The sequence below is a fragment of the Anopheles coluzzii genome, chromosome 2, assembly GCF_943734685.1.
Source record: "Anopheles coluzzii chromosome 2, AcolN3, whole genome shotgun sequence".
In the NCBI taxonomy this organism is placed as follows: Eukaryota; Metazoa; Arthropoda; class Insecta; order Diptera; family Culicidae; genus Anopheles; species Anopheles coluzzii.
In genome coordinates, this window is record NC_064670.1 from 43,025,876 (window position 1) to 43,052,235 (window position 26,360).

The 26,360-nt window shown below is 44.7% G+C and overlaps 1 protein-coding gene across 8 annotated transcripts in view; it reads right to left on the bottom strand.

Moving 5' to 3' along the window:
* The window catches only part of LOC120948425 (protein winged eye), a 277,477-nt gene that overhangs the window by 114,210 nt on the left and 136,907 nt on the right, over positions 1-26,360 (bottom strand). For 2 of the 8 annotated variants that reach the window (XM_040364723.2, XM_040364722.2), the window contains exon 1: positions 2,886-4,132. The exons of the other annotated variants lie outside the window; for them this stretch is intronic. The gene's annotated coding sequence lies outside the window, so the exon portion shown is untranslated. Of the gene's footprint in view, positions 1-2,885; positions 4,133-26,360 lie in introns of those variants that run through there. 8 annotated transcript variants of the gene reach the window in all.

The following is a 26,360-nucleotide window of genomic DNA, read 5'->3' on the forward strand; positions in this document are numbered from 1 at the left end:
ACTCATCTTTGCGGCACTCTAGGACCCAAATTGCATTTCATAGAGTCGTTCAAGTCATGTGGATTTGAAAGACATGCTTTGCTAAATTTATGCTCAACAGAAGATATAAACAATATTCCAACAATTCCGTATTGCTTGCCTTCGGATGACTTCAATTAAACAACCAACAAAACGTCCCATCGGTAAATCCCGTCCGAAACTTCCAATCCTATTAATATGATACCACCACACATTCCCGAGCCACACTGGGAGGTATAATATTTCCCCTTAATGAATTTCATCCCATGCACAATTCAAATTTCAAAGCATAACTATCTGATCTCATGCTGCCACAGCCATGCCGACGACGACGGCGACGCATATCTCGACCATATGTGTGTGCAATCGGCGAACGATGCATCGATAAAGCGTCCCAAAGCCGGAACGCGTATCTGCTTCCAAGATCAAAAGAACAGGGTGTGAGAGGCGAAGCGCTGCAGTCGGAAAGCTAAAATTATACATCTTTTTCTCCCAGGTAAAGGGCGATGCGTGCAGCAAAAACTTACCGGGAAGGGGACATGCACGCATACACACGCACACACACAAATCGGCAAAAGTGTTGTCAACACAACGAGAGAGATAACGTCGACGGAATGTAATTGCAGCGTGGTGTACAATTACAGCAGCGAGAGACCCGATTGGAAAAAAGGGGTCGCAAAATCAAACGCAGATCACCCGTCCCTTTCAGCGTGTGCTGAATGCAAGACGAGACACCAAGCGGTAAAGAAAAGCGGTACAAAAACAATTCCGATAACTGGTTCGGCTGCTCTGTTGCTGTTGCACGTCTAAGTCAATCAGAGCAGAGCCTAAAACAAGGGACATTGGCGGTGCAAAAAGCATCCAAAACCGCACCCAAATGCTGCCTTCATTGGAAGAGAAGTTCAGCAGCAACTGCTGGAGTGCGTCATCCGTCACCATCATTTGACTTTCTTTCTGCAGTCAGGCAGACAGCAGGGGTCAGAGCACCTTCAAAGGCAGTCAGCAAAAATTAGGCTTTTCGGGTGGTGGAAAAAGTGGACATAAAATATAAAACAATTTTGCCCCACTTAAACCGCGTGCTGCTTGTGGCACGGGGAAAAATACAAAAAAGCTAAGATTTTTTGATGCTAACAGCATCATCAGCATCATCAAGAGACGGCGAGCTCGCACACCTACGAAGCGCGTCCGACGCGAAGAGATAGAAAAACAAACAGGTGGTTTTTAATTCCCTGTCCCTAACCTACAACGCGCTCCACAACCCCCCACAGCAGGGTGGTAGGTATAGCGCGAAATCATTGTTATTATTTGTGCCGCACTCCCCCCCTTCAGGGGAGCGCGCACGAGAACCGTTTAAGATGAGCATCGGGCCTCGGGTTTTTCGTTTGTTTTGATACACACACACACACAGGTGCCGAATCTCGACCGCAAATCTCTCGACGAGAGTGCACCGCGAGCCGTGACGTCACACCATGTACCCGGTAGCGCGAATCACACACAACGCGCGTTGCCGACGGAAGTCTTCCGCCTGTGGCCGATGAGACAACACACAGGTGCGATTATTGCTCTCATTTGTGGCGGAAAATCTCAGGTGAACGCGCGAGAGAGGACAACGCATACACACACACACACCATGTGATTCGTTTGGTGTCGTACATGCAGCCGCTCGTAGTACGGGATGATGTTGGGATGTCAAAGATGAGAGTCGTCCCAGGTGAGATCACTGTGATCATGATCATCCATAAAGGCATAGGCTGCCGTTTCACCACAACAATGCGAAACCCTGCAGCGAATTCGCCCTAAAGCGGTGGTATAAAACTGTAAGGTTTTTTTTTCAAATTGAAATTCAAGCTGGCTCTAACGTAATATAACCCATGAAGATGACCTCGCTGTGCTGAGGTCGCAGATTGTGTGTCTGTGTGTGTGTGTGACCGTGTTATTTTTTGTGTTTCTCCAATAACCGAAACCATGGCCTCCGAATGTCCATCTGTCGTCGTCGGTGGATCGCAAAAACAAGCATGAACAAACTAAAAAAACCTCAAACCATACACCACCCCGTGTACCCACCCAGCAGCAACACCCGCTTCCGTTCCGGCAGGGCTGCTGCTGCTGCTGCTGATACACATTGTTTTGTTTTCGGCTCGATGATTTTTGTTTCTTTTGGCTACGCATTCTGAAACATGCCGCCCGCCCTGCCGTTCGGCCACACGGAACACGCTGCCAAACCGCGGCGGTATTGAAGAAAACCGACCTTTCGATGAGATAACAGTGCTGGTGGCCGCCGCAACACGATGACGAGCGCGATATACCGTCCGCGGCGTGGAAACTTTGATCAAGGCCCCCAACCACCACCACCACAACCACCGCCCCACATTCAAAATCGCGCCCACAAGTTCCGTGGGAGCCAGCGTCTAAACGGGAGGCGTTGGAGTGTTGTTGTTGCTGTTGTTGGGAGGCATGCCTATCGAAACCACACACTTTGATGTTGGTCGCAGCGGGCGAGCGTAGGGAAAATGTTCAGCAACAACCACACACACACAAGAGCACACGTACACATAACATACATTTCACCAAGCCCACTCTACCCTTCCTCGTTACGTCACAAATAACTTTCGTTGTACGAAGCGCTGCTTTCGTCCCATCATACCGCGCTCCCGTCCTCACAGAAACCCCGTCCGGAGAGAAAAATCAATTTATCAATCATTTCTCTTCAACTTATCGAAAGAACATGAAAATGTCGTGTAAGGAAGGAAATGGTCGGAGCCGATGTGATTTGCTGCCGCTCTTAGGGGGCAGCTGCCGTTTGCCTGTTGTCAGAGCCCTTTCTTCGCGCGAGGCGGTTGGAGAGAAGTGTAGAAGAAGAATATTACCTTTTGCAGTGGAAATGTGTTCACTTGCACTCATTGCTTGGCCGCGTGAAAATTCGGCAAACACTTCACAAGACACGCAGGCCTCCTTCGCCTTCGTTTGACACTGGAGGCTTTAAAGGTGAGCGCCTAACGCAGAGTAAAGCGTCACTCTTTTCAAGCCCACCACACAGCTTTAATGCGTCACTTACACACACACACACTCTTCACTTGCAATTTCGGTGATCTTGTCGCACACGGAAGCAGTAGTAGCTGGGAATCCGGAAAGAATCAAAACTCAGTGTACGCGCCTTGGGCGATCCCGGGCAGCGGAAAGATTTATGTGTCGATTTTCTAGGTAGGATTTTCACTCTGACCACTATAGGCCACGGACGAGAAAACCACGAACTGCTGCGAGGGTGGGCTGACTTTTCACTTGCACAAAATACAGCCCAGCGAAAAGATGGTCGCCCGCTTTTATATTTTCACAGCACACAATTTTCGTACCACGCGTGAAATTCTGTGAAGGTTTATTACACAAACACACACATATATCTATACATGCACACACTTCCCTTCCAGATTTGGTGGCACGGCGGTTTAGATTTCTGTTGCACACACTCTTAACGCACTCTGGTTGTGCAGGCAGCACAGAAAAGCCGAAGACAACAACACACGCCAGCCAGCCAGCCTTGTTTCGAAGGGGGAATGGATTTATTTTAATCCGATTTTTCTACCTCTCGAAACGGAGCTGCTGTTGATGTTTACTGGTTTTTAGAGCTGGTAAAATTGTGCTGCTTCTAGAAACGCACGATTACACACGCCGTCAGTAGGGGGGGGTTTGCTGCTTTTTCCCGATTTATTGGTCACGGCCAAACACTACAAACCACAAAATTCTCTATGCACCACTATTTACAGCGCGCTGCTTGCGGAACGATATGATGGTGTTGTTTTGTCTCACAATAATTACGCATCAAGCAGCGCCACGAAGAAGTGATTACAGATGGAACGATTCTCTTACTTTAGCTTTGACTGCTTTGTTTTCGACTAGGTTATTCTAGTGTTGGCTGAGTTTTGGAAATATTTACTTTTCTGTTTGCTCTTTGTTTCGAAACTCAACACTTGCTTTCACCAGTTCTTTTTGCACGCTCAAGGTTTAACTTTACGATTGCGACCTAGCAGCGTCCGCGTAACGTCGCTCACTGTTTCACGACAAAAACTCACTACACGCCCTTCTGCACGCTTACAGAGATCAGTGAGAACTGAGCAGCGGCCCGAAACGCACTGCCAAGCGGACCCGTACGTACGAGCGAGCGATTGTACGAAAAAAGCGCGAGAGAGCGTGAGAGAGAAAGAATGAGCATGAGAACGAGAGAGCGAGTGACAACGAAGCGAGTTTTTGTTGCTGGTTTAGTTATCTTTCTGCGGCGGTGGACTATTCAAATGGCGTTTTCTGTCTAGTTTTAGTTTTAGAAAGACATTTTTAACGTGTACTGAATTTTACTACAAAATTACCAATATTTTTACGACATTCTGTAATCTCTCAACAACGACATTCGTTCGGAAATTGTGTTCGGGTATCTCGAAGCGTTGAGAGGGAGAAGAGCACAGTAAAATCTCGGAGAAGATGGTTTACGCCAGAGCGGCTCTATTGCGAGAGAACGTCCCCATTTGCGGTCACTGTGGAGTGACCGAAAGCGCAACATTCACATCGTGGCGTAACAGAGATAGAGTAGCGCAGTCAAAGCAGTACAGAAAAAAAACATCATCGAGATCAGCACTCATGCGCTTCGCTTCGTGCTCAAAACAGCTGATGATGGATGTGTGCGCGGGTTTCAAGCAATCGCCCTATCCCACTCACTCTGATGGTACATGGCAGTATTGCTTCTCCCTCGTTCCTATGGAACTATAAAAAAGACGATGGGAAATGAGAAAACATGGTACGCCAGAGCGAGAAGGAACAGCGCACTTCTTGAAATTGCAAAGAAGAGGAGAAAGAAACAAAAAATAAGCGCACTCATCCGTTAGTGGGTGGAAAGTGGGCTGGAGGGGAATTTCCATTTTTTGTCGTTCGTGTTTTTGTTGCTGTTGCTGCTGTTTCTGCTTCCTTTCCGTACGATGCAGGGAGGTGGATTAGTGAACGGGATGGAGAGGGGCGAATGGTGATGACGATAACGCGGTGTGTGCCGGCGACGAAAATGAACGGCCGAAGGACGCGCAATGGCGAAAATCGCGGAAAATGCCTTGCCCGTGTCTTGCTGTATTACCCTTTGCACCCGCAACTCCCGCCTCAAACGCTGGCGGATATCGTCCGGGCCCCATGCAGGCACGCACACCCGCAAGCCCGCCATATAATCCCGCTCAAAAACACTTCACACATTCGCACACACATTCGCGCGTTATGCTACGGAAGCGGGTGATGTTTTTCCCATCCTCTGGACTGCGTGTGTGAGGTTTCTTTTTTGTTATTGCCTGGACCGCCCAAGACACATTTCGGATACTGTACGGTGGGTAGGGGAGTTGATTTAAGCCAGGAGGCAAAAAAACGTTCCGTGTTCCAATACCGACGGCTTTAAACGTGTGTGCAGCATATGGACCAGCTTTTTGCTCAACTTAACCGTAGTTTTAATTGATTTTACACAACACCAATACAGGGTGTCTCTGAGATATGCGAGATACCTCTTATACGAGAATTTGAAGATACGCGGTTTTCTAAATTTGGGCCCCTTTCCGTTTTTAGATCGTAGACTGAAATTTCAGCCTGTCAGCTGTTTGCATTGTGTAGTAGTTTTCGAGTAGCTATCAAAGTGGGTATTATATACAGTGAAGATTTTAAGATTGTTTTGTGTCTTCGTCAAGTTACCAGAAAGCCTGTTTTAGCAAAAGTCTTTACCCGTCCTGTCAAAAAGTGTCGCTCTAATTTGGTTATAAAAAAAAACGGGCAGTGAGACCACCTGGTCTGCACACACTTTGATTCTAGATTCCACTCCCTCTTTAACGCCATTTTTTTCGAGCAGATACTCGAATCTAATTCTAGCTTTGAGGCTAAAATATCATAGGCTGAAAATTGCAGGCTAGTTTAGTGTGTGGTTTTGTGTGCAGTCTTTACATGATTTCAGCCTTCAACTGTCAAACTCGATATAAAAAAGCTGACTAGAATCGTGTAGGGCCCCTTTGACGAATTTTTGAGCAAGTTGTACTGGTTTGACATTTAAAACGTCAAATTCAAAATAATGTTTCCTTTGTTCGAACCATTTTAAAAATCATTCAATATAAGGTTTAAAATTCTAATCTACGGCCAGAATTAGTGATGGGTAAAGTTTTCAAAAATCCGGAGTCAACTCTGATTCGACTCCGGAAGGTAAATCTGACCAGCATTATCCGCAGCCGTCCGAAGTCGTCCGGAACAGGAATCATCCACAATCATCCGGAGTTGGAGTCAGCCTGTGTTGGGGTCGGAAACGGCCGGCGCAAGAAAACTGTCACAAGACATTGCTGTCGTCGCGAAGCTATTCTAAGAAACAAAGCCTGTTTGCGAAATGCACGCCCAAAGTAAAAGACGAAATGCGAAACTACATGAAATGTTTGCCCAACACTGACCGATTGCAGGTGACTCCAATTCTGATTCTGATTCCAGTCGACTCCGGACGACACCTGGACGACTCCGACTTCGCAAGACTTCGGGTGGAACTAGTTGTTCCGGTTTTATAGTAGTCGGAATCGGACTAACAATAACCGGAGTCGCATCGGAGTTCTGGGTGCACTCCAGAGAGCACAACACAGGTTTAATATCTACTATTTAAAGCAAATTTACACGACAATTGGCTATATGTTGGTTAAAACTGAGAATCTCAACACACGCCAAAATTTAGCATCAATCAGCGCAGCGTATCTCGGGGACAATAACCTGCACTTATTTCGATGTATTGAAAGTATTGGAACATATGTATTTTGTTTGCCAAAGCCCAGCTAATCCCGTCAACAATGAGTTTGATAGTTGGTGGATTAAATAAAAATGAAACATCAAGCTGTCAAACGGATTCCGCCGTTCTACGCGATTGAAACTCGGATCATGCGTGTCATCTCTGCAATACATACCTCCGAGAGCACATACACAAACCCTATCACCCTCTGCGGGGCCGTTAATGCTGTGCGTATCGGCTGCAGCGACAAAACAAACCCTTCACCCCTGTGTTCCGCACAACATCCCGGATAACGGGATAACGTGCAGCATCAAACCCGCCTAACATTACACATGCCAACATCTGAGGTGTTGCGGAGCGAAACGACACCCATTTGCTAGCAGATTAAAAACATTAAAAATCCTTCAACGATCCTGTAACTGTGTTGCCATTACCAGTACCAAAACACACTTGGCTTGTAGGGTAGCAGCACACACACACACTCACACACGCAAACATACACTATGTTGACTGCACCGAAACGAACGGGTTGAACAGCGCGAGCCGTAATCTTTTCCACCGGAGTCATCACACCGCCACCGACAAGGGAAGGAAAAGAAAACGGGATGGGGGTATTAAAAATTGTCAAGAAGCGGTTCCAAAGTTTCATTGCGACGACGGCGCGTGTGTGTGAGTGTGATGATGTGGTAAAGAAAATATATATTAACTACCGGCAGGGACCCAGTGAACGGTGAAGGTCCTCGCAAAAGCGTCGTAAAATTTGGCCCATGTCCTGACTTTGAAAGAATGAAAAAAAGGGCGAGACACGGGAAAACAACACCATGCATAGCTAAAATTCATTGTTTCATAAAACGCAATCGTGTGCATCGAGGCAAGCGAATGGGATTCCGGATCCCTGGCTGACTTGGCCGTGTGTTGCCCGTTGTCGCCATTGAGTTGTAGTTGGCAGTGGTGGTGACAAGGCGTAGGACGAAACTTTATTGAAAAATCCTTCCCCGTGTGTATGCGAGATGCTTTAATAAAGTTGGATTTTCCAAGTTCCAGGTTCTAGTACCCGGGGTTTGGGCTGCGCGTGTGTGTGTGTTTGTAGAAAGTTGGCGCTCTATCTTGTCCCGCTTTTGTAGAACCTCTCAATTCGCTCGGCAGCACATCCGGCTCACGGGCAAACTGGCATGAAAAGAATCGTAGCGAAAACTTTACCATAGAACCGTTCTTTCTGTTCCGTTTGCCACTTTGAGCGTCATTCAACCTTCCAATCTGCTTTTTTTGCTTCTCTGTCCCACCACCCCTAACTCCAGCAGCGCAGTACACGGTGTGATGTAAAAACTAGTTCCCTTTTGTTGGTCGAGATCTCTCCAACTGCGCTCCAACTTGGCGCTTCGGAGTTGGAGTTCTCTACACGATAAAACCTTGTCCATCTTCATCTCCTTGTTTTTGGTTCACTTTGAGCGATCTTTCCGAGTTATCCACTTTTGTGTACGTGTGTGTGCGCGTATCTGTGTGCTACTGCAACGGGTGCTCCATCTTGGGTTGTAATCTGGCTGCTTCCCTTCGAAACAAACCCACCCAACATCTTGTCTTGTCAGCTGACTTTCTGATAACTATCGTTGCGTCCTGCTCCACACAGCTATCCTTCTTGGCCAGCCTGCTGGAGGGCACGGCAGCAGCTCTGCTAGAACTTTCACTTTCGACGAGCAAAAGATAAACTTTTCGGCGATGGATTCCCACTCCCTGGCGGGCGCGTAGCATAAATGAGAGATAATGTTTGAGAAGGATACATGCAGAGTGGATTGCCATGGAGCTTCCACGCTGGGCGTGAGGTTTGTTTGGGCAAAGTTTTGCTCGCTGGGCAATCCTCGTTCAACCGGGTAATGGGAGTGCTGTAGTTGTAGCAGGATGGTTGGGCTAGTCAAGAAATATTACATTTTATTCTTTCGTTTACTCATAGTTTTGACGGCACCGTAAATAGTTCGTTGGATTGTTGCGGCGGAAGCAATGTTAGTTTTGCTTACGCACTTACGCCGTTTCACACCGGCATTGTGAAGTGACCATCGAAAAGGCGTAAATGGGAACGTAAGGGAGGCGCCCAGGCTCGTTTGAAATCATCTTGTGTGAAGCGTGTGCGTTTTCTATGAGGCTAAGTAGACGCAGGCTCAAGAAGTGCTGGGCCGCTCTGTACCTTGCCTTTTAGCTGAGAAGATGTCCATCGTCATCCAGTCTCATTGAAATTCCAATGGCTTCATGAGGCTGACGTTGGAATTATTTTAATGAAATTCTATCCAACGTGCACCGTAAAACCGTAGTAAGACGAGATAAAATGATTAAATTCAGATGATTTTAGACGTTAAATCGTACAGCCTGTGCGGGGCGACGTGCGACGTACGCCTCCAACACACTGCGCCGCAATAAAAGTGGCCGTGGTTCAGGGGGAGAGTGCAACACAAGGGTCGTGTGTGTGCGTGGAAAGCTTGCGTGAAGCAGTGAAATCAATCATGAGCAGCACTCAAGAAACGCGAAAGACTCCGACCACGGATTTCGGTCCGAAAAAGTAGCCGTAGTTGATTGATCCGCGGGGCAAAGAAACCTCGACGAACGGTGCTGCTGCTGCTGCTGCTGCTCCTAGACGTAGGACGACGGGCTTGAATCTCATTACCCTCACTCGAGAGACAAACCAAGACACCAAGACCAAGACACCAGCGGTGTGTGCGATTTGTGCGATTGAACGATGGCAGGTATGGGGAAGGGAAGGGCTGGCAGGCACTGCCGAGAGACTGCTTAACGAGCGTTTCGCCTGTCGTCGATCCCATCTTCGGCGGGGGCCACAGAACAAGCGTAAGAAATCATCATTAATAGGCGGAGAGGCCACGGCAACACAATGGGCCGTCCCTGATGGATGGTGTTTGGCCTGTCCAACCCACCAGCGGGCTGGGCTGGTGGTGCTGTGGGTTGGATCTTTTTTTGGTGTTGCGCTCCTTCTCTTCGTACCCACACTACTGTTCATACCATTACCTTCATACCATCATTCATACCTTCTGCTCAGTGTTTTGGTGATCTCGGTGAAAAGATAGAATTAGTTTTCGTCTTGCATCTCTGTAAAATGAACGATAATTTCCTACGTGATAGAATAACACACCACGAGCAAAACCCAATCCCGGGGCATGTTAATGTGCCGTTGGGTAGCAGAAATGAGCCTCTTTTCTTGAAATGAATGGTGTAATTTTCATAAATTTCTTTTCTCCTCGGTAAACTTCCACTACTCTTTCTCGCGATTAAAGATAGCGTTGCATGTTGCCTAATGATGAGACAGTGAAAGAAGCTGTCCACAAATCGGGCTTCGGTTGAAATGAAATGGCTTCGGCTGTGATCTTCAAATCTTCATCACAACAATATCTCCCTACGACAATGACAGAAACATACATTCTGTTGTGACAACCCTTCTTCCTAATAAGATTAATTAGAGCATCGGCAAGCTCGGGTGTATGCCGCAAACAGTACCATCGCATTGTCTACCATGTTCATCTGGGTTGATCAACAGAACAACAGGACAAAAAAACATATGTTAAATCATGATCCGAGGAATCAATGTAGCTGAAAACAGACGAAGAAGAGAAAAAAATTGACCAAAGGTACAAATTGATAAACCTCCGAAACATGTTCAGGTGTAGCTTGTGTGGTTCGGTTTGGCCGGTGATATGATTTCAGTTCTTGCTTCCTTCCTTCCTTTCTTTCTTCCTTCCCGGCAGACGGTGCGACGAGGGTCCAGACAAGTGGTCGTGCATGTGTCAAGAGCATCGATCATCGTCATCATAACCGTCCCATCGGTCGAGACTATCAGGCGCACTTTGCCAAAGGATCTGCGCCCAAAGCGCACACCATACGCGCTGTTGGTCCAAAAAAAAAAAAGAAACGCACACACTCACACAAAAATGTGGTCACTTGCCCACCGTTCGACCAGATTTCGTGTATCTGATTTAAGTTTGCCTTCGCTTGCTCGATCTTTTCCCACTCTTTCTACCGGTTCGAGCCCATTACACACACATACATACACACACATCCCGTTTGGATCAGTTGGATCGCCACTCGAAGTCGCTCAAAAATCCATCAATCAACGTTATGAGCCTTCGAGTGGTTTTCTGGGCGTACTTCCTTCTTCCCCATCACAAGCTGGTCAGCGCCAGCGGCGCCAACTGATGTAAGCAGCACCCTGTAGCATGCTCTATTCTTTCCCTTCCCTTTCTCCCCTCGAAGGCCCCCGGGAGTGTACCTAATGCTTTGAAGATTCCAAGAACTTTAATCCGCGGACTGCCAAGGGGGAGCAAAAGCTGTGCGCCGGTGTCGACTTCATAAAATCTAATCGAAAGTAACAAGTGCGTGACTCGTTAAATATTTACCGAGATCTTCCGTGCGGTGCGAATCCGTACCGCCCCATTCCGTCACCTTTTTTGGAGGGGAAGCCGGCAGCTTCCCACATTTTAGGCAGCTTCCGGGGACGGGGCGCTAGTAGCGCTAGTAGTGACGGTTCCGGTTGTCTGAATGTGTTTCATTCATTTTGTACCATCCCGAGATCCCGAGGAAGCGCAGGATACTCGTCCATCTCCGGTAGGAAAAAGTAATCGCATGTTGACAATGCGTGTGCGGGGGAAGGTGGGAATTTGGAAGCTTCCCAGCCCAACTCCTTTTCTGGCTGGCTCAATGTTGCCAAACCCGAAGCATTTGTTTAGCGAGAAGAAAATTTGTCATCCGGCAAAGGTTGTGCGCGTCCGGGCCCGAGCAAGACGAGCGAGAAGTGAAATATAAATACCAGAAGGAAAATAAAAACGCATGTCCTTTATCTGACTGTGCGCAGAGGAGCAGTCGGTCGCCCTGCCCATTCTCCTAGCGCGTGATGGATGGCAAGATGGAAAGGAAATGTCACTCTTAATCGAACTGAAATCTATTCGGGGGTATGAATCACGGGAACTTGGGTCGTCGCTGCCTAGAATCAAGGTTTCGGCATCTGGACTGGGGGGGGAGGAGGAGGTAGTTGTTTGACAGCGAAGAATAAAAGTATAGTTTTTGCACAACCGTCTCGTATCCGACAGCTTGTTTGCTTTTCCCCCGCCAACCTGAGGCTCCCATCCGTCCCGGCGTCCGTCAATAGAGATTGTCGTTGTGTTCTTGTGCGGGCTACGGCGGGTTTTTCAACCCCGCAGATCAAACGTTTCATCATCGACTCGTTAAGGACTTGTTGGCGGTGATGGCTGGTTGGCATCCTTTCGATTCCTCCCTCATCGATTGCAGCAACGAAACAGCGACGATGTCCATGCAGGGGGTGGGGAGAGAGGGCGAATCGTTCCGGGAGCGGGAAAGAAAGTCGAACAATGTCGCTGGAATGCTATTGGGTATTTTTCATTTCTTTTAGCGAATGATAAAAATCTAACGCGAACACGCAAGGGAAAGCTCAGGGGTGGAAACACTAGCAGCTAGAGGTTTCCTTCTCGAGCAAAAGATGGCGGCGATAATTGAAATTGCACGGAAGTCAAATGCTTGCGCCAAGGTATGGGGCGAATGTTTGACATTCTGTCGATGGCGCAACGGAATCTGGCTCTGTTCGAATCCTTTATTTAAAGTGTGCGCACTTGTTTTTTTGTGTATTTACATTTCCGATTTGATGGTTTACGATAGAGAGAGCGAAAAAAGGTAGGATAGGAGAAAAAAACTGTCACTTTCATTGCAGAGTGACAAGATCTTCATTAGTCTTCTGGGCGATCTTGCAGAGATAATGGAGGCATTAGACGTGTTAATTTGATTTGTAAATTTGCCTTCTGATTTATTTGGAAATTAATTACCGCTTTCGAATGGAACGACAAGAGAGTGGAATGTAACAGTCAGCAACAACAACAAGAATGGGTGCCTTTTTGTACCTTTAGTAGACTCTAGCAAAGGAAAATTGAAGTTTACAAGCTTTGAAAAGGAAAATAACATTATGAAGAGTAGATATTTATCTTATTAAATCGTGTTTACCTAAAAATGAGATTACTTTTTTCGAACATTAGAACGAATCTGGAAAGGACGGCTCGCTATTGCTTTGATTCAATTTCACTGTCTCTTCTAATTATTCTACAATCGATCTATGAATATTCATTCCCGTCGATGTACAGCAGCTGCACTTGAAACGACATTCCAAATCTTTTCGCTTCAATTCGTACCGCAAACGACGCGTGCATCTACGCGACTCGGAACAATTAGCTCTCCCTCTTCTGATGCCTTTCGAATTCCCCACATTCGCGCTAGATTTCTTTAGCATTAATTAGCCTTTTTAATGAGTTTGTTTTACATCTTTTGGTGAATAAAATCGTGGAAAAATAGATTGCCACGGAGCAAATACACTTAACCGAGAACGTTCCCGGCCGCACGGATATATCCTTCGCACTCACTGTAAGCCAAAGTTTCGATTCTACTAACAACGGCGTAGTTGGGATGGAGGGCCGGAGTACACGATTACAAGGTTTATGCGAAAAAGATCTCCGCGCTGATGCAGCATAAGTTCAAGGTAAGTTGTGCCATGGTGCGTTGTTTTTTATTGCATTTTTTATGATCCATATCGTAAAAAAGTGTGGTTGAGGTAGTTTGAGGCGGTAGCATAGAAATTGACTTTAAATTATTATCAAACTTTGCCGAAACGGGCAGTGACTTTGTAATGCAGCAGCACGTTTGCAAAGCCTTAGAAATTTCTTTTTAGTAGTGGTTCGTTTGCCAGGGCCGAACGATAAAACGATATAGACGTTGGTGGATTAATTAACAACTGCCGGATGGAGAAGTTTGGAAGTTCGCAAAGGTTCAACCGTACCGAGAGAGTATTTGTTGGCTTCCAGCTAAACTAGCAGACTGTTCCAGCATGAACGGCTAATGCATTTTGCGTAAGTCTACGTGCAGGAATACTTTAAAACAATACTAAACAGAGGATGGGGCCAAGCAGCGTTACATAAAACCTTAATTAAAAATACAAATTTTGCGGGCACGCCTCTCTTTTCGATGAGGAACATCGCCACCAGAACGCTCGAGTGGGGTCTACTATGGCATGGGTTTGTAAATAGTGTCCAAAAACTTCAACACTCTCTGTCCCGGGGTCAGCTCTCGTACCGTCGGGGAAGTACGTAACTCAAGCAACGGTCTATTCTATATCGGTACGGTATGATAAAAATGTATTGCCTTTAATAACGCTTGCTCGATGGCGGCAGGAGATGCACTGGACATGGAAAACTGTTAGTTTGCGCACTACGGCCGATGTAAAAACCATAGGAATGTAACCGAGATCCCGCAGACATGGTGAGGTTCCTGGGATCGGCGCAAACCGATCGAAGGTTTCAAAGGCGAAACGAATCATTTATGTATGCCTTTAATATTAAAAATTATTTTTCAGGTTCAGTGAAGGGATACTTTCACTAGTATTACTATCGATGTGAGCGCACGGTAGAATAACGCTTGAAACAAAACGATTCGAACCCGTTTCTAAACCATTCTTTCATCGAAGGGGAAATGTTCCGCAATGTAATATGGTTCAGGGTGTGACCCCTTCGATTGCATCCCAAAATTCAAAATATCAAAACGAGCGGAAGCGGTGAGAGCGTTGCATCGAATTTTAATTAAATTATTTCAACAACCGTCGTTTGCGTAGCCCGGGTTTCAAACGGAATCAAACACATGGGTCTGGGCGCTATCGAAGAGAACCAACATGCATATTAAAGTGCGCGTTTGTACATCATAACAATTTCAGTACAAACAAACAATCGCTTAAAAGGACCACCAGGTGTAGTCTGCCGATGCCGTACCGTGCTACCTTCCTACAAAGGCCGTGAGAAAATTGTGAGAAAAAAAAGACAGAACGCAAAGTTGTGTGCGAAGTGTTTCCGGCACCAAATACTAGGTGAAAATTCTTGCTTTTTCCGTGTATCTCGCACCCATCCGCAGTGAGGATACGGTTGTGAATCCGAAGAATCTGTCGTATGCGTTCGACCCGTTTACCGTTCCCATTAGGTATGCTAATTAATCTCGCAGGTCCTTAATGTCAAGGGCAAGCAATGGGTTGATGTTACGCAGGGAAGGTGGAGAGGGGGGTTGGTTTCGGTCGGAATGCTACATAGAATGATCACTTGTGTGCTCGTGTGTTTGCTAAAGTACCGCATGTGTCGTGAAGGTTTCGATGAGATTCCGATAAGTGGTGCATGTTTTTGTGTGGGATCGTACGGTTTAATGAGTTTTTCTCCTGTCGGGAGTTTTTGTTGACACTGGGTAAAGGGTCTATTTTCATTACCCATTTGCGGGCAGAAGCAATGGGGGCCCGCTTCGAAGATTACATCTTTGGCCGGGAGAGTACTACTGTGTCTAATAAAGTACGTTGTGCTGTTGAAATAAATTATTGAAATTCTGTGATTAACGGGTTTGAATTTTAGTATCCTGGTGATATATGGTAAAATGAGGATAAAAAAACTTAGTAATTATGTTGGCTATGTTAAAAAATGTACCGTTTTGATTCATATTGTGAGCAGCTCCTAACTCCGGACATTCAACATGTTTCTATTTAATTCCATCGAATCCAGTTCATGGCTAATTTTACAAGATTTTCACAAAAATACCAATTTTAAAATGTTTCATGTCCCTAGTAGGCTCTAAAGTCACTATAAATAGCTATTTGTTGTCTGCCAGTTCACCGTTCTTAGCGGTTCCTTTTGAAACCGATTACAAATAAATGTCTTCGATAATTCATTGGTCTAGGTGCATTGCAATAAATCGAAATCCATTATAAAGGTGGTTATCAAAATGGGGTTTAATCATATTGTGCTCTGATTATCACAAAAAAATATGTAATTCTGTCCGGAGTTTGATGCAAGTTTTTTTTCTATTTTAAATTCCGTACAGCCTAAGCGAATTGTGGTAAATTGTTTTAAAATATTTGTTTAGACAGCAATAACAACATTACTATTGAAAGATAGATGTGGATCGTGGAAGTGGATAGAGAGGATTATCAATCCGCGTAGCAGTACTTCGGATCAATGCATCTACGAGGACAACAGAAAAACAGCACCGAAATATCTTTGTCAGCAAGACCGTCATCCTGTCGGTCTAGGACGACATTGACCCTTAGACCCCTTGGGTGTCCAAAACTTAACGAAATTTACAAAAATTTGGGGTTGTGTGCAAATCGAGCCAAAACATCTGTAATTAGAAACATGAGCACGAAACTATCCGGACTATGAAGTAAAACATCGTTGCAATTTCATGATTTTTTGCAATGTTGCGAGTGAAATTGTATTGTACATCTTTATTTGTATCTCTCTATATATAAGGTTTACTTCAGTATAGTGAATTATGCAAAAATTATAATCAAATCGATTCGAACCGATAAAATTTAAATTAGTAGAATAATATTAAATGACAAAAATGTCTGAAGCGTTTCGAAGCCATACGGTATTTAAATCTGCGCGACAGATTCCACACGACAGTTCAAGGTTGAGGGAGGATTAGGACATGTTGTCCGCAAAAAAATCGTCAACAAAATTGTGTTTCGAAGAACATTTACATAAATTAGGTAGCACCAATGTGATACAAGGAAAAGTTTAAGTTTTCCTCAAAAATATAATTATACCCTTAATTCCATCCTAAGCAAGCGTTTGTGAAAATAATTCAAATCATATTGTAACGCACATTTCATAGTGACTTGTTTTTAAATAATCTGGGCTTTAATAATTAAAAAAAAATATTAAAGGTAATTTTAGTATGGGTAAAGTGATAAAAATTCAATAACTACTCCAATTATTTTTGTCCCGCGTGATTGGAACGTGGTTGGTCAAATGTTAAAGTAATTTTGTTTACCAGCTCGTTCCCGTGTTACCGTTTCAAGCAGTAATTAAACGTGTTGTGATAATTACAGGTGCGATACAACCCCACTGCATTGCTTGTCATAAGCGATGATGATAGCGTGTCCCTTGGCGCCTCTGTTCAAGTGTCCTTTTGGAAGCTGCATGGCAAACTGTGGGATTGCCGTATCAGACCACCGGTCACCGGTTAAATTATTTATCATTGTACCCAACCGTTTCAATTGGGTGCCGATGGAACGGAAGGGCTGGGTACCGTTTACCCAGGCAGGGGGAAAGGTATATGCAAAATGTTACGCTCGTGGAAATCCGGTATCCGCTATCGAGAGAGCACAGGAAGGCGGGGGGGAGACAGTAATCATGCCATCAGAACAAACGAAATGAGCTGACACTTCCTTCGAGCGCTGGGCGTCGACTTCACCCCTCCGCTCGTCTCTATCAGAATTGGGGTCAATTTAATTTTCCTAGAGATTTATGGTTCCCGCTGAGTGTTCGGGAGTTTTTGTGTTTATATGTGCGTGGGGGTTAATGAGAAATCCCATTTGGCATATGCTTTATGAATATTACACCAGAATGGTTCACAGGGAGCATCGTCCGAGGGTGTAGCCGGAATGTGCATATCCCATTCGGCTGGATTGCATTGAAAATTTAATATTTTTTTCTTTCCAGCTTACCCCTGTTGGACGTGCCGAATAAAGCGATAGTGGATCTAAACATATCGGGGCAAGCGAGAGTGTTTCGTTTCATTGGATCTGATGGACTTTTTTTTAACACATACACATTTTCCATGCGAGGCCAAATGAATGTGGAATGGTGCGGTGGGTAAAGTGTTTATTAAAACGTTGATTAACGAATGCACAAACCGCGGTTGGTAATAGTGAAAATTAATTAGAAATCTCTATGAATTATGCCTGTTTCCGCAGTTAGCGAGAGATACTGGGAGTAACATGAGTGTGAAATGGAATAAATTGCATAAAGAGTCAAACAAACGATTAAATTATAGCGCAATGTCGAAGGAATGGACACCCATTAGTGTGTGCATTGTGATAGAAAGGTGAAAGGGGAATGTTTTACATTATGTTGAACTTTAATTCGAATGTAGACATGATTTTGAATAAAAGCAACTCTTTTGATATCGTCAATAAAGGATTTTTGATAAATCTGTCTCATCATATGCTAGGAATGGATAAATACATGAAATGTACATTTCATACACAATATACCATTAAAACATTGATGCAGTTTTCTGTTAACACTGTGCTGTGCTTTTTTAGAGATTGACTAATAATTGACGGTATGGTGGTACGGTACCTTCGCAATGCAAATCCACTTTATCCAATTCGAGTAATGGGGTTTTTATTCAATTCCCAACATGTTGTTGCCGTTTCCCGTTAAACTTTGGGGTTTAACATCTTCAAGCAATCGCGCGAGCACTCACCAGGCGAGCCGTCGTATACAAAACTACGCCTCACGCCCATTGCCGCCAACCGTCTTGGGCAAAACTCTCCCCCTTCGCCCCGCACGCAGTATGGAGCTTCTATTTTGCAACATTCCAAGGGGCACGTGGAAAGAACAAAAGCATGCCTGTCATTGAAAATGAAAATTTATCTCAATTTAAGCTCCAACACAGCGTAAACAGCGAAGACGGCAGCAGGGGCTATCCGCCGCTTGCTGCATTTGGCAAGTGTACAAAAGATTGGACGCAAACTCCCAGCCAAACACATCCGAAATCCGCACACCGCTTCTTCGATAACCTTATCCCACCGGTCCACCACCACCGGTGGTATTTCGCGAAAAGAAACTCACCATGCTGCTGCTGCTGCTGCGATAGCCTCCGGCACCCAGTGAGCGCGCTCTCTAGCCGGTGTGAAGAATTTCGAAAAATGGTATGAAAATTTGATGCTTCGGTCGCGCACACTTGCGCTTCGCTTCTTTTGCCATTTTGCTATGGGGTTTATAGCGACTGAGCTGGATTTCCTCCTTCCATTCCTTCCGAGGAGGTTGAAAACATTTGCCAGATGGTAGTGTGCTCTACCAAGTGGCTTCAAGGAAAGTAGTATGACCAAAAAACCCCCGGCAACGCATTGGGCTTCGATGAAAGATGAGTGCTGTAAAGTGCCTGAAAAACTCGCAACACTTCGTGGGAAGGGGAGGGGGAATATTTATTCTCCTCAACAGTGTGTTTGGTCTTTTTAACTTTTCTTTTCTCTTGTCCGGCAAGTGCCAAGTAACGTTGCCAAGTAACATGGCTGTTGGAAAGATTTGTTTTTTTTTTGTGGTAGTTGTTGAGCAAATTTTCTACATTGCCCGTCCAAACATTGGCATCGGCATCGTGGTGCATTGTTAGGTAAATTGCATTTCCTTCCCATTCGCATATGCAATGGTTGTTTCAAATTATCAAATAATGCATCGTCACCGACATAAACTAGCGGAAACTTGCTCGCCCCAGGAGGTGCTAGGAATGGGAGGGTCAAAATTGGCATACGCTTGCGTTTGTGCTTTGCCCCGGGCTGAGTGGCGTTGTGGAAAATCGTAGAAAGGAAATTTAACCGCACCACTAACAAATTGTGTAAAATGGCGTCAAAATTGAGTCTACTTTTTTGCTTGCATTTTCTTAGCCAGCACTATTTGATAGTCCATATTCCGATGGAGTTACTGTAGTGCGGGACTGTTGCCCAACGCCAAGTGCCAAGAAAGTTCTTCATTTTATGATGATGGTTTCAAATTAATTTCTACTTGCTTCATTTCCGAGCACAGCAAGATGGTTGGCTCGGTGGTTTCTCATGACTATTCTTACTCTGCACGATGAATAGTTTCGTCTTTGTGCCTCCCCTCTTCAGTGTCCCCCTGGCCCAGTGGCGAATTATGAACACCGGGGAGAGAAAGAGGCCAACTTTTACTTCGGCCGCCTACCGATATCGTTTTATTTATTGAGTTTACTGTTTAAAAAGTTTTGTAATTTTAATTAAAAGTGGAGAGAAAACGGGCGGAGAGTGCATGACAGTGGGATAGCAAAATATTTAATGCACCGAGAGCACAATTGCAGCTAACAACAGCTTGGTTGCCGCATTTTGCCTTCCTTCATTCATGCTCGTCGCTGGACAGGCTGGGGATTGCTGGGGAAAGATAAACTCATGAATGAACAGTGCAGTCGTGTCGCGAATCCGGAAGTGCAAAGTAACCCAATGCAAGGCAAATGCAAGCGCATTCGTTAAGTTCTTCCTTTTAATTGCTTGTTCTTTCTTCATCTTCCCATTTCACACTCTCTCTCTCTCTCTCTTCCTCACTCTCTGGGGAAGGTTATTTCGCTTGCTTCTTTTGCGAAATTTTCAGAACTGTCCTTTCCTGGCCCTACGAGCTGCCGGTTCGCCACCGAATCAAGAAACCACCAATTTTGCGATGCACGAACCAACCGTGCTCCTCCGCCATCGTTTGAAGAACCTGCCCTCCCACGATGGCATTGTAGTACTCGCAATAGCAGTAGTAGTAGTAGTAGTATTAGTGGTGGTGGAAGGTTTCTTTTTATCGTTTCCAATTCTACGTAGAGCCGACTCCGTTTCCATCCCCCAGAAAGATATCCGGGAGCAAAGATGCGGTAGGTTTATGCAAATATTTGAATGACTCTCGACAGCGAGCTGTAGGTGTGTGTGTGTGTCTGTGTGAGGGCGACAAGTTTCCCAGTTTGTCGTCCCTTGGTCCAATTTGCTGCCGCCACTGCTGGTGCTGCTAATGAATGTCGATTCCGCTTTTCGCGTATTCCTTGCGCGGCTTGTTTACACCCGTTTTTCACCGGAATTGGCAAAGGATCGTATCGCGCAAGGTTCGCTGCTACTCCTTCAGGGTTTGCTTCCTGCGTTGCACGTTTGCGTCTGCTCCTGCGTTGTCTCCCCCAGGTTTCCCAGTATCGCAAGTGAAAGAATTCGACTTAATTCGTGCAACATTTTACAATTGCATTTTGCCTCGTTTCATCACTCTTGCCGTTCACGTTGGGTCCAAGGTTTTTTCCTACCTTTTCGTTATTCACTCTCGGGCATAATTAATTGACGGCTTAAAGAGTTGAGACTCATTGTCAGGCTGAAGGGCGTCGGGCGGCCACCAAAGGGGATCCATGGACCCCTCGCTGCGCCCAGAGGCAACGCGTTCATGCCCGCGGGGGTCGTCTCGCTAGGGCAGAGGATAGCGTAAAGATAGGAAATTTATTACAATTGGATATTAAATTATCATTCGGAATTATGAATGAAACGGAGAGTGGAACGGTGCGTTATTCCGGACCGACAATGTGCCGAACAAACGCGCTGCTGCGCGCTTCAATGTGTTTAATTAAGAAATGAAATACTTTCTTTCCGACTTCTCGACAACGTTATGGTGGATGGAGGTATGAAGGTTTGAGCTTTGTGCGCCTGCCTGGCTGGCAATGATGTGTAAATCCTGCGGTATCGTCGTGAGCTGTTGAAAGGATGGAAATTACAACCATGTTAAGAGCACGATTGAGCATTGAGCTCGTTGATGATTTAATGCGATATAAATGTTCGAATAAATAACTGCTAATTAGATTACAATGTGAGTTTACAGGTATGCAAATGACAAGCACCAGCTATTTATAAAGAACAGTAGCTGTATATGTTAAGAGTCGGAGCGAAAGTGTTCTAATTTTTTATGGATTATTAAAACAACAAACTTTTTCAATGCTTAGCTTAGTTTTACATTTTGAAACGCTCAAGACAACAGTCTTGCACGGTGCAGTCTCGCGTATGATACGGCAAAATTGATGATTAAAATATTCATACCCTATACACCATCTATCAGGACCGTACGAAGTTTGTGGCTGATATCAATATGCTTGAGAAATTTAAATTACCAACCATTACAATAAGAACAATCTCGCCCGGGCAGCTGGAGGAATGGATGACGCAAATTCTAATTTTGTACATTCCTTCGTCTCGCCGGGATGAATTCTAGCGGAACTAAGTCCATCCATCGAAACCATTTGGGCTTAGATTGAAAACTTAATGAGCCGTTAAATGAAGCAGCATCGCGTTTGGCAAAGCAAAAATGCGGAACCCCAACCTTTTAGCAGGTATATGAATGACTTGAATGTTTTTAGCCGAATGACTGTTACCCTCGAATTGACCGGTTTTGCTGCGTTAGATAAACCCGCCACTCACTCTTCAAGCTTTTGTCTATCTGAGCATCGATCGGGTCGATGATAGGCTTGCTGTGCTCGCGACCTAGGCGCTGGAAAACCAGCTTAAGAAGAATTCTAGTTTACAAAGCTCATAAATTATTTTTCCGCGATAGTGTTGCCGTTGATACTTTAAAACAACTGTAAAGATTTGGTCGGCAAAGTCGGTACGAAACTCTCAGTGCCGGTGGGTAGGGCTCAGGACGGATTATGAATCAATTGTTTGCAAGCACTTTTGTCAGGTTTTGGCAAAGTTTTCCCATTTCGTGGAGGATTTGTGTTCAATACGAGTAATGGAATTTCCACCGCTGCCGTGGCCGTGTCTTGCAAATGTTTGGGCCGAGTTTTCATCACAGATTTTCAACAAAGTTTCTGACTTGTTCAGATGAATTGCACGTTAATGGAAAACGGGAGAAGTTCTTATGGAGTGGGGTATAACACTTTTGTTTGACTACAGTGCTTCACTTTCCATTTCGTAATAAATGAAAAGAAAACCTTCGGCTCTTTTCGAAACAAGCTGGCGAATCATCAGTAACTCTTGCTTTCGGTGTACAGATTTTGGCAAAGCATTGTTTAAACAGATGCTACAGCGAAGCTAACGTGTTTAATTCGTTAACGTCTTTAGATATGCGAAACTACGAACAGTTAAGGGGAGTAAAATCGAAATTAGATCGACTCGGAATTTGTGCAGTGATTACAGAAATCGAGCATGGAACTAAGTCTAAACCCGTGGAGAAAGGCGTTACTCGATTCCGTTTCGATATCAGAAGTGAACAAAAAAACTCCACGTGGGAAATGGATCAGTTTCAATAATATTGTACGAATTTTCAATACAGCAGAATCCGTCGCTTCGAACGAAAAGGAGCGCTGCACTCTAAAGGAGTTTTGTGATGAAAATATAAGTTTATCATGATTCTACTTTTTGTCATATTGTGCGCTTCTCTTTGAAACAGTAGTTACTTGTACACATTCATGTATCCATATGAATCTAATTTTATTTTTTTTTACCAAGAATAATCAAGTTTTTGGAACTATCACACATAATGTTTCGGTTTACTATGAGGAAAATGACCTTTTGTCTTTATCAGAATTTTTATGGAAAAGTCATTCAATTTAATTTAGTGTTTCAATTAAGGTAGATTAATGTAGCTGATAGACAAGATATTGTGTTACTACGATCATCAATAAATCAAAAGAAGCAGGAAAATCTATCCAAATCTGGAAGAGTGCAATTACCCTTTCTTTCGTTGGAATTTAATTGCTATTAGCAATTAGGGTAACATAAAAACCTTGGAACTCAAATAAATTAGAACCGAAATAAAAAGAACACGGACTATACTATCTGTACGCGTGACATCATAGGCGAAAAAAACTAAAGCTGGCAAGATTCAAATTTTTATATGAGTTTTTTAAATGTACATCCTGGCTATAATTTTCCATTAATTATTTTCAGCTTTATTTTGTAACAACATTTCTTACATAAATTAATCCTGACAACGACTTACAGGGTTTTCGAGGATTATATAGACATGTTCAGCGAGTTGTAGATTCGTTCAGGCATATAATAGACTCTTTCAGCGAGATATAGAATTGTTCGGATGTAGGTGTAGACATGTTCAGCGATTCTGTAGAGCTGTCATTTGTTTTGTTTACACACTGTGCCGCAGGGTTCAATTTTTCATTCTTAAAAGTCCTAAATGTAGCTAATAATCATTCTCCAAGCTGTTTAATACATAAATTAGTTGAAAAAAGCATATTTTTTCGAAAACCGTTTGTTTACCTTCTGATGAGAATGATCCAACTTGCAGTCCAAGGGGTACGAAAGTGACAGCTCTACAGTATAACCGAACATGTCTACACCTACATCCGAACAATTCTATATCTCGCTGAAAGAGTCTATTATATGCCTGAACGAATCTACAACTCGCTGAACATGTCTATATAATCCTCGAAAACCCTGTATGTGTAAGCAATATGACCGTTTATCTCGATGCAAAAAATCAGTTCTTTTCCATTTTTTCATTAGTCTAACGATAGCAAAAATATCGTCAAAAATATCATAAGAACGAAAAACATCCCATCAACACCTATCTATCAACTGTGTTGCGTTCAGCGTTTGCTGAGTAGCCTAATAAACTCGTCTATCTCCCTAATGATTTCTTTTTTCTGTGTCAAATTTTACTAATTTTTCTGCTCGAAAACTCATCCTAGCATCACCAATTTAAAAGGAATGAATACCTCATGCTTATCACTTTTCTATCGTAGATGTTTAAATCGCATGGTCAGTCCAAGCGACAGGAAAAATACCGCGCTTCAGCGTGCCCCAAAGCAAACAGGAGGACTAAATATACTCCAACCGATGGCAGAAGGTAAAAGATACGCTGGCCTAATAAAGACTGACATGGAAATAGCGATTATTAAATAAAAACCGAGACCTTCTGTATCACGCCGGGTCAGTAGAGCAGCATCGTAGCCGCTACCCGTAGCATATCGCAGGGCCTAAACACATCTCCGGCGTGTTTTGACGTTAAATGATGAGAGTCGTTTGATTCGAGCAGATAAAAAAAGCAGGCGAGACAAGCTACAAACCACTAAACACACACATACGCACGCCCCAATTCCCGATAAGAACGAGATCAACGGAGGCAGCGACATATTAGAATTGCCGTCGATGCAAGTGGGAAGCAAGGCATTTGAATAATTTTGAAACATAATCGCCAACGCAACGTCGGCCAGACTGAGGTGTGGTGAGGGGCTGCGAGACTGAAACGAAGTGACTAAACGTTGGACAAAGCACACCGCCCGACGACACGCAGGAACGGAACGCGCGCTGTCATTACTTTTATTTTGCGACAAAATTTATCACACTTTTAAGGGATGCGAACGAGGCGGCAGCCGACAGCGATTCCCTTGAGCGTCATGGTCTCGAGCTACGGTCGCGATAGGCACGCCAGTTGCTGCTGCTTCATTTGTTCTTGGAGTACAAATTTTCGTGTTCCGGCGAGGAGATGTTTGCAGGATTTGCAGCACTCACACTCAAACGAGTGACGTTTGCGGCGTAAGGCAGCGTGCAACGACGAGGTTAAAGATTGTTGTCACCGTCGGGAGATTGCTGAGCGTGATAAAACGACCGTGGAGCGAATCTTCCTTTCGGTATATTTCGCTTTTAAAGATATTTTCCCAAGTCGCACACACACACAAAACCGTGCGAGGTAAAAGCAAATACGTTGATTCTTCCGTGGAACAGTATCACAATGGAGGACGAGACAGGATGGCTGTCCTGTGCCATTCCGTACGCTCGCTCGTACGCTGGCTTTGAATGAAGACTAATGACCGTCACCGCAGAGCGTGATTTGTAGAAGCTTCCGTGCTTGCCGTTGTCAAGTTAAACATGCAAAAAAAGGAAGCCTTCTTGCACACCATTACAGGGGTTTTCAGAGTGTCATAATTTAGGGACACTTTTTTGACTATGGTACGCTTTATGTAAAGGCTTATTCGGAATCTAATTGGAATTTCCAATGTGTCTGTAGAAAAATTGTGTCGTCAAGTTCTCGTCTCATCACATAATGTAAACTTCCCGTAAGTGACTCTTTCTGCGAAAGTGACCCAAAATTATCAAAACTCCTAAAACCCTGTATATCGGTGTGCTCTCCTGCCCGCGACGTCCCAGGTTGCTCCAGGATATGCGTGCCGGTACGACATAAATCCTTCACGCTCGCGTTCGGAGTTCCGATTTGAATAGCTACATGACCGCGTAACGATGATGCACTCCAGGGAACTTATCTAATATCGGAACCGTCCAACGCCCTCCGGGTGGGTATGGCACCCAGTGTGCGGAAGGTGTAGTGAGCAGCGTTGGGTAACTTTGTAGAGCACACAAATTGTTCACGTCCAATAGCAATGCCGGATGGAATCGCAAGCACACGAGAAACTTTGTGACCGCAAGGAAGTAGTTATTACTCCGCAAGATCCTACCGGGCAAATGTTGTGACTTGGGTGCGACCAGATTAGAAAATGAAGACGGTTCGGCGGTTCGGTGTAGCGTTAAGGAATTTCCATGTCCGGAAGGAATTTTGTAACGGAATAAATCTTAGGCAAGAACTCTTCACCGTTTGACCACAAGCAGTCAGCGTGTTTAAGTACAGCTGTCCCGGGGCGGAAAGGCGGCGGTCTTAGAATTATCCGGGGATCTAAAACGCTTAAGACGTTCATTTTGGTTGAAACTACACGTTTACACGACTGTAGAGCACGTCACAAGGGGACGGCAAAATATGAAGAGTCGAGAACATTGGCACCATACACGAAACAATGAAAAGAAGAAGCACCTTTAATCGGCCCCGTCCCGGTGTAGCGTTTGCAAATTGTACCCGTTTGTCGCACCAGGCTGTTGCATTGCTCGGGCAGGCTCAATGTAGCACATAAATGTCCACTTCTGTGCTAAAACAAGCATGTTCTTACAATGGCTTTTGGCACTTTACACCAAACCCGAGATCTCCTTGCCAACCGGATTCTCTCTCTTGGTCCGGTGATCGGCGGCAGC